The following is a 7,328-nucleotide window of genomic DNA, read 5'->3' on the forward strand; positions in this document are numbered from 1 at the left end:
CTTTCTCTGCCCGGTGTGCTTGTGGCCTGATGTAGTGGACCTGGATGGTGTGCTCTGAACGAGACAGGTGTTCTAGATGTTACGGGGGCCTGGGTTTGAATTCCAACTCTTTATCGGCTGTGTGACTGGGTTCAAACCACATGACTGCTCTGAGCCTCAGTTTCCCTGTTTGTCAACTGGGGCTCGTGACAGTCCCCACGGAGCTGTGGAGAGTGAATGAGTTAAGGCACGGAAAGTCTACAGAACAGGGGAATTCACGTGGTGAATGTCAGCTATAATTTGGGAGCAGGAACTGAGTCTTGCTCACTCCAGATCCCAGTGTTAGACTCTGGTAGCCCCAGCAGTGACCTGTTCGGTTGGATTAAAGAGAAACCTGTCTATAAAAGAGGGGCCCATATCCCATATTTCTAGACTTCCTGCCATGCTCTTATTTCCCTTAGAGCTTGTTAGCTCATTTAGCTGTTCTTCGCCCAGGCTGGAGATCAGAATCACTGGAAGAACTTTCGAAAATGCAGATCCCCAGGCCTAATCCTCCCACTGCCCCACTCCTGACCACGGTTCTCATTCAGCAGGTCCCGGTGGGGCCCAGGAGGCTGGGACTTGGAAATGCCTCTCAAGAGACTTCAGTGTTCAGCCAGGGCCAAGAAGCACTGCCCTCAGTGTAACCCGGGGGGAGCCCGTCTCACCTTTGTACGCGCGCCCAAGGGTCCGAGAAAAGATCTTTGTCAGCCTGGGAGTTTGGATTTTTAATTTAAAAGATAAAACTTTGCCAAATTATTTTCTAATGGTGGGGTAAGTTCCAGGGAGCCATTTGTATTTCTTCACCTTGCGGTAGATTGAAAAATATATTTTCAGCAATTCCTATCAAGAAGTAGATTCTGTTTTGGGATTCCTTGAACCGGACCTGGGTTTTGTGAGTTGCTTTGACTACAGTACGTGGTGGAAGTGAATTCTGGAGACCACGGCTCAGATGCTTCGTGGCTTTCACCTTCACCCCTTGGGGTGCTCTCCTGAGACCCCCGTGTCAGGCAGCCGGTTGGAGGATGGGAGGCCACATGGAGGAGAACTGAGTGAGGCCATCTTGGACCTTCCACTCCAGCTGACCGTCCAATGGACCTGGACAAAACCAGCAGAGTAACTGTCAAGCCAACCAGCAGATCTGTGAGAAGTCACGATTGTTTTAAGCTGCTATGTTTTGACTTGATTTATTACATACAAATAGATGACCTGAAATACATCTTATCTACCCCTTCTAACTCAAGACCTCTGTCATCAGGAAAGGTCTCCAGAATAAGGGGCAAAGTTGATGGACTGGAACAACACTTACCCCACCAATGCCAGCCCCCTACGGGTTGAACCTGGATCTCAGGTTTGGCTGAATAGCCCCAGAGGCCCACGTGGGGGCTCCTGGGGCCCAGGTGATGCAGACCCCAACTGGCCTGTTCACTCCTGGGAGCCTCATCGTGTACGTGGCCTGAGGCTCCAGCTGTCCCCACTAACCTTGCACTGTGGCAAGATCCATTCTGTGGCCCCGGAGCCTTGGGAAACCCTGGCGCAATCACGAATGAGTTAAATGCTATCTGATCGTAAGCCAGAGGGCCTGTTTTCATTTTCAAAACTCTGTGTGTCAGTGACTCTAATGCAATGTCCAGCAATGTCTTGAGCAAGTGACCGGCAGGGGACATAGGATGCTATTTACTCAAGATAGCCCCATCACGCAAAAGCAACTTGCCTAACCAGGTTTGTAAGCAATTGTTACGAGACCACCATTGCAACAGGGATGGCCCTGGGTGATGGTCTCAGGAAGGTGCTGATCCCCTCCAGGCCAAATTTGGGGCCATCTCCCTGTTTTTGGAAACTTTGGGGCCCTGGATCTCTGGCAAAAGGCAGAGAAAAGCATCACTGGGAAATATTACTCAGATGTGGAGTGGTCCACCCACCTAAGGATGGCTGGCTTGGGGAAGAAAGCTTCATGCTACCCTGGAAGGAGACAGCCCCTGAATCAGAGAGGCTGAAGGAGTGGCTGGGACTTGTGGCTGGTAAGGATGACGTGGTCTGGCTCCTAAGCCACTTGCTGAGCAAGAATGTGGTGGTTTGGGCTTTTGAAAAGGTTGGTTTGGGTAATAAATCTATGGCGTTGGGATGGGGCTGGGGTGAGGCGATCATTCTCCAGCACTGAAACCATGGTGATCAGGGGTCCATATCCTTGCCTACCCTCCAGGGTTGGCCTTATGTATGTTTGCCTGTAAGTCAAATTATTAAGTCCTTCATTCTTTCCTCTTGGCTAGAATCTGAGTAGCAACCATCACCACCACCACTATTACCGCCCACCCCCTCATCTGAATAGCTCTTGTGATTTAAAAGTACTTTCATATGCTCTCTCAAATAATCCTCATAATAACCTCAAGAGACAGGCATGATGACCCCCATTTTATGGTGGGGAAAATTGAGGCTCAGAGAAGTTAAATGTCTGGTGCAAGATTCTAAGTCCATGTGTCCCACAGAAATATAAAGCAAAATATAAATAGAAAATGACTCAGAAATGGAGCTGCATATATAATTGGATTCCAGTAGTTACATTAAAAAAAATAAAAATAAATTAAAAAAATTTTTGACTTGAAGAATAAATAGGTAAAATTAATTTTAGTCATATATTTTAACCCAGTATATCCATAATCATTTAAAATGCAATCAATATAAGCATTATTGAGCAATCTTACTTTCTTTTTTTCATATTCTTTTTTTTTTCTTCATGTCTTTGAAATCCATGGTGTATTTTATGCTCACGCACATCTCAGTTTGGACTTGCCATCGCATTTCTAGGACTTGGCAGGCACTTAAGACTAGTGGCTGCTGTATGGGGTGGCACGACTCTAGAACTTCTGACTCTGTGCCCTTTCTCCTTTCTCACAGCTTCTCTGCCCGCCTGTAATGTGCATTCAATTTCCCCCGTTTCTAAAAGGAGAACCAAGGTATTTGGGCCAAGGTATTTCCAAGGTCTTTTCCAGCTCTGAGGTTTTCTGATTCCAGAATGAAGCGAGAATTCTGCCCAGGCTTCTCTTAGACCCACGACACAGAGGATCCAGGAAACATGAAGAAAGAACCCTGGAAAGCCTCACACAGGCGGGTATGTTTCTTTCCCCGTGGCCTGCAGGGGTACACTTTGACCGACTGACATAGGGACACACAGATCTACAGGCATGGAAAGGGAGACGTATAGACTTAGGTCCCCCAGACCCCCAGATACAGATGCCTGACACACAGTTACAAAGGCAAACATAGAGACCTCGCCTCTGACGGAGTTTGAGGGAGGGGAGGGGGACAGACGATTCTGAGTGTGGGCTTTGTGCTATGGCCACGAATCCCAGATGTCACTGGGGGCCATCCTGCCCCTTAAGATCCAGGTGAAATTACCAGGGACACACTCAAACCCCAATCCATCTCCTCTATTTTTTCTGTATGTGTGTGTGTGTGTGTGTGTGTGTGTGTGTGTGTGTGTGTTGTGTGTGTGTGTGTGCACAGGTCACTCTCTACATGTAGATTCTGGGTCACTGTGTAACAAGTATTTCCAACCACAGGCTGTGGTTAAGCAAAGTTTGACAGCCACCGTCAGGAGGTCCTCATGGCCCCGACCCGGGCACCTCCAGGTCCATCTCCCCAGCCTCTTCGGATTCTGCCTCCATTTCTCCAATTTCCACACGCTGTTTTCTTTCCTTAGGGTCAACCATGCCCTCCTTGCTTTTTGGTCTTCCAGGTCACAAACCTTCCGTTCCCTCTGCCCATGGAAATACAAAGCTCTCCCCCGACTTCTGTTACTTCCAGGTGGAGCCCCATCCTGCACTACATCAACCCCAGTGTGAGTCTTAGACCATCTCTTTGCTCTGCACACGCCAAGTCCTCAAGCCTTTGAAACTTCAGGAGATGCTCCCGAAGATATTCTGGGGCTCACAGGGAGGAGCCCGTCTTCTCCCTCGCACCCCTTCTCCCCTGCTTACGCCCAAGTCTTATCCATTTCTAAGGCAAAACACCTTCCTTGTACCGATAATTTCTTCGGAGCACCTCCCAGTCTCACCCTGCCTCACAAGTACCTATTAAGGTGCTTACAATTTCCCCCTCCCCACAAAGCAGCTCTCTCCTTCAGAGGAATCCTGGTGTCAGCTTTAATTTATACACCTTTTCTACCTTTAATCCATAGATGGAGATTATAACTGGGTAAGACCTTTTAACCTGGAGTCTCCAGCTCCCAATTTGTCAGACAGGGGTACACCTCCCTCCTACTGAGACAGGGAAGTTAGTCACTTGCCCAAGATCGTGCCAGTAGGAAGCGATGGTACTGGGATTCTGCCCTGGTTCTGTCCTGGTCTCCAGCCCCTTCTTGGGGGCTTTCTGGCCTGGGTCTGTGCCCACAGGCCAGTTCTCTGTTAGCAGGCAGAGCTGTGGGTGGGGTGACACAATTGCACTGTCAATGGGTAGAAGGTCAGGATCTGGATCTGAAGGGGTGGGGTGTCTAGTGGTGAGACGCTCTGGTCAGGTGGGGCTGGCACCACCCTCCTGCTATCACACCTCAAGGGCGGCAGCATATCCTGCCATCTTCAGGGTGGTGGCCCTAGAGAGAAGGGCGCTGTGTCTGAGTGCCTGGATTCTCCCTCCTTCTCCCATTCCTCCGTTCCCCAGCCCAGTGAGTGAGCCACCCAGCCACTTCAAAGTCCTCTGTAACTCCCGTTGCTCACCCTGATGGCGGGATGTTCCCTGAGTCTTTTTTGGCCCCTGGAGACATTGCCCAACACCATGTTTGTCAAATGATCGACATGGTCCAGGGTTTTGAAATAAAGTTCTTAAAGAGAAGGCAAAAGGTTTGTTTTGTTTTTTGTTTTTGTTTTTCCTGCAGAGGAGAATTTCTCTGCATTGTGGGAGGGGTGCGTGATCTTGGGTTGATAGAGAAATCTGTCCTAACTCAGAAAATAGAAACAAAACTAGACTCTCATTGGCCTTTTGGAGAAATCGGTTCTTTTCCCAAAGGAACTGCATGATGGTAGAGGCATGGGAGATGGGAGATGCGTCAGGGGAGTGTATGGTAGTATGAGCCCTTCAGCTCCCTGTGGAGAAAAGCATGAGGTTTAAGTGTGTGCATATATACTAGGTGCTGGGGTGCTGTTTGGTGCAATGCGGGACGTGGGGGGCTGATTATATGGGGCAATCGTGTTCAGGGATGGTGCTCGGGTGGTGCTTAGGGGTAGGTATGTGTTTTGGTTGGAGTGTAGGATTCCAATTTGAATAGTGTATTAAGAATGCACAGGGCAACACATAACAGACAACTCAACCCCTAACAGCTTAAATAATGAAGAGATTATTTTTCTCACCAAACAAGAGGTCTGAAGGTGGGTAGCCAAGAGCTGGTGCAGAAACTCAGCAATGACATCCAGACCCAGGCTTTTCCATCTGTCCGTTCTGCCATCTTGGTGTGTTGATTCGCAGCTTTCTGGTGGCGAGAGGGCGGCTGTGCCTCCAGGCATCATGCCCATTGGCCAGGCAGGAGGAAGGAGCAGGCGATCACACCAGCTGGGGCTGTTTACTTTTTATGAGGAAAGTCATAAACTTTCCCAGATGCCTCCCCACTTCCCAGCAAACTTCTGCTTACATTTCACCCTTCGGGGCTGTGCCATATGGTAACCCCTAACTGCATGGGAGATGGGGAAGTTGGTTATTTGGTTTTCCCAGCTTTCCACTAGAGGAGGACACAGGAGAAGGAGGTGGGGAGAGGTGTAGGTCGGCCAAACTCTAGTGCTAACCCAAATGGGAGACTGAAATGCACGTGGTGATGGGTTGCAGGGTAGTTAAGAAGGGAGTTGGATGGCAGATCGTGCAGTCCAACTCTGCTAGCCATGAAGTTCTTGGCAAGCTACTGATCTCTGAGCTCTGGTTTCCATGTGTGTCTGCTTCTTCCTGGAGGGGCACAGGCATTGCCATGTGTTAATGCCCAGCCCAGGACCCCACGCTTAGTCGGTGCCTAGCCAAGGGGATTTTTGTTATTATCTGTGGGAATGTGTGTTGGGGGTGGTGGGTTCAGCCAGGAGGGGAGGGATGTTCAAAGTCTGCTCCCCCCATCCCCATCTTGATCAGAACAACTTGATCTAGTACAAGCTTTAAGTCTCTAGTCCCTCCCTGTTTGTGTTTCAGGCAGGATTTCTCAGAAGAGCTTGTGGGGTACTGGGTGGCATTTGGCCCTTTAGGACAGAGGTCCATGGATGAGGCAGCTGGAAGGGGTGGGGGTGTGGGAGTAGGGGTCTGAACTCACTTTTCCTTAAGAAAGAGTGGGTGCAAGGCAGGGTGTCTAGAACTGTCCTCATGGTTCTGTCCAACGACCCTACAGGGTAAATGTCATCTACCCCATTCTCAGCTCTAGGAGGCTGAGGCTCACAGAGGGGAAGTTCATTGTCCAGGACGCCCCAGTTGGGGGTGGGTAGGGGGACTGGGGCATGCTGGGGTGGGGGTGGGTGGAGAATCAGGCAGGGCCGGGGCCTCCTGCTGTGCGTGGGTGGGCATGGGGGACTGTGTGAGAAGGAGGGCTCCCAGCTTCCCAGCAGCAGGCCAGGAAGAGACTGAAGGGCAACTGCGGTGATGAAGCCTTTGCGACTCATTTCTACCTGGCCCAGTGGCTTTTCTACCTGAGCGCTCTGGAGGCCAAGCAGCCCTAGGGCAGGGGCGGGGGGGGGGGGGGGCTTGGAGTGTCTTTCCAAGGCTTCCCCAGGGCTGGTCAATTTGAGGCTTTTGCCCTTGAGCCTTTGCATGCATCATTCTGGCTCTGATAGCCTTCCCTCCTCCCCTACCGATGGCTACTTTCACAAGTGGGCCACAAATCTCACCTCCTCCAGGAAGCCTTCTCTGATTGCCCCCATCCACCACACACACATGCTACCCATCAGCACTTAGAGGGCACTTGGCTCCTGCAGGTGGGTCCAGCTGTACACAACATAAAAGTGTAGATGCTCAGAGCAGACAAATAAAGAGGACTGTTCTTCACTTTACAAAAGATCCAGCACCTGCCTTTTTCAAGTGTCAATCGCACAATAGAAGATGATTTGATGTGTAGGAAATTTAGATTTAAGCCCAGAACACCCTTAAGGCCTGTGATGAAGAGCACTTGAGTTCGTATTCAATCATTTACATTTTTTTTTTAAACAAGTTGAATTCACTCCCCCTCCCCTCTTTCTCCTTTTGGTGGAAAAAATGACATAAAAAATAACACTAAAGGTTTCTTTTGGGGGGGGGGAAGAAAGAGGAAAAAAAACCCCAACCCTTTCTACTCATAAACCCACTTATTTTCGAAC

The 7,328-nt window shown here is 49.7% G+C and overlaps 1 long non-coding RNA gene across 2 annotated transcripts; it reads left to right on the forward strand.

The window, feature by feature from the left end:
• Positions 1-1,754: 1,754 nt before the first annotated feature.
• LOC123613527 (uncharacterized) lies at positions 1,755-4,844 on the forward strand. Of its 2 annotated transcripts, none has more exons than XR_012502160.1 (3): positions 1,755-2,039; positions 2,914-3,127; positions 3,755-4,844. It is a non-coding gene; the product is annotated as an uncharacterized LOC123613527 (long non-coding RNA). The 2 variants fall into 2 exon arrangements; XR_006720887.2 differs by having other exon boundaries at positions 3,823-4,844.
• The last annotated feature ends 2,484 nt before the right edge of the window (positions 4,845-7,328 follow it).

Source organism: Camelus bactrianus, chromosome 25 (assembly GCF_048773025.1).
Source record: "Camelus bactrianus isolate YW-2024 breed Bactrian camel chromosome 25, ASM4877302v1, whole genome shotgun sequence".
NCBI lineage: Eukaryota > Metazoa > Chordata > Mammalia > Artiodactyla > Camelidae > Camelus > Camelus bactrianus.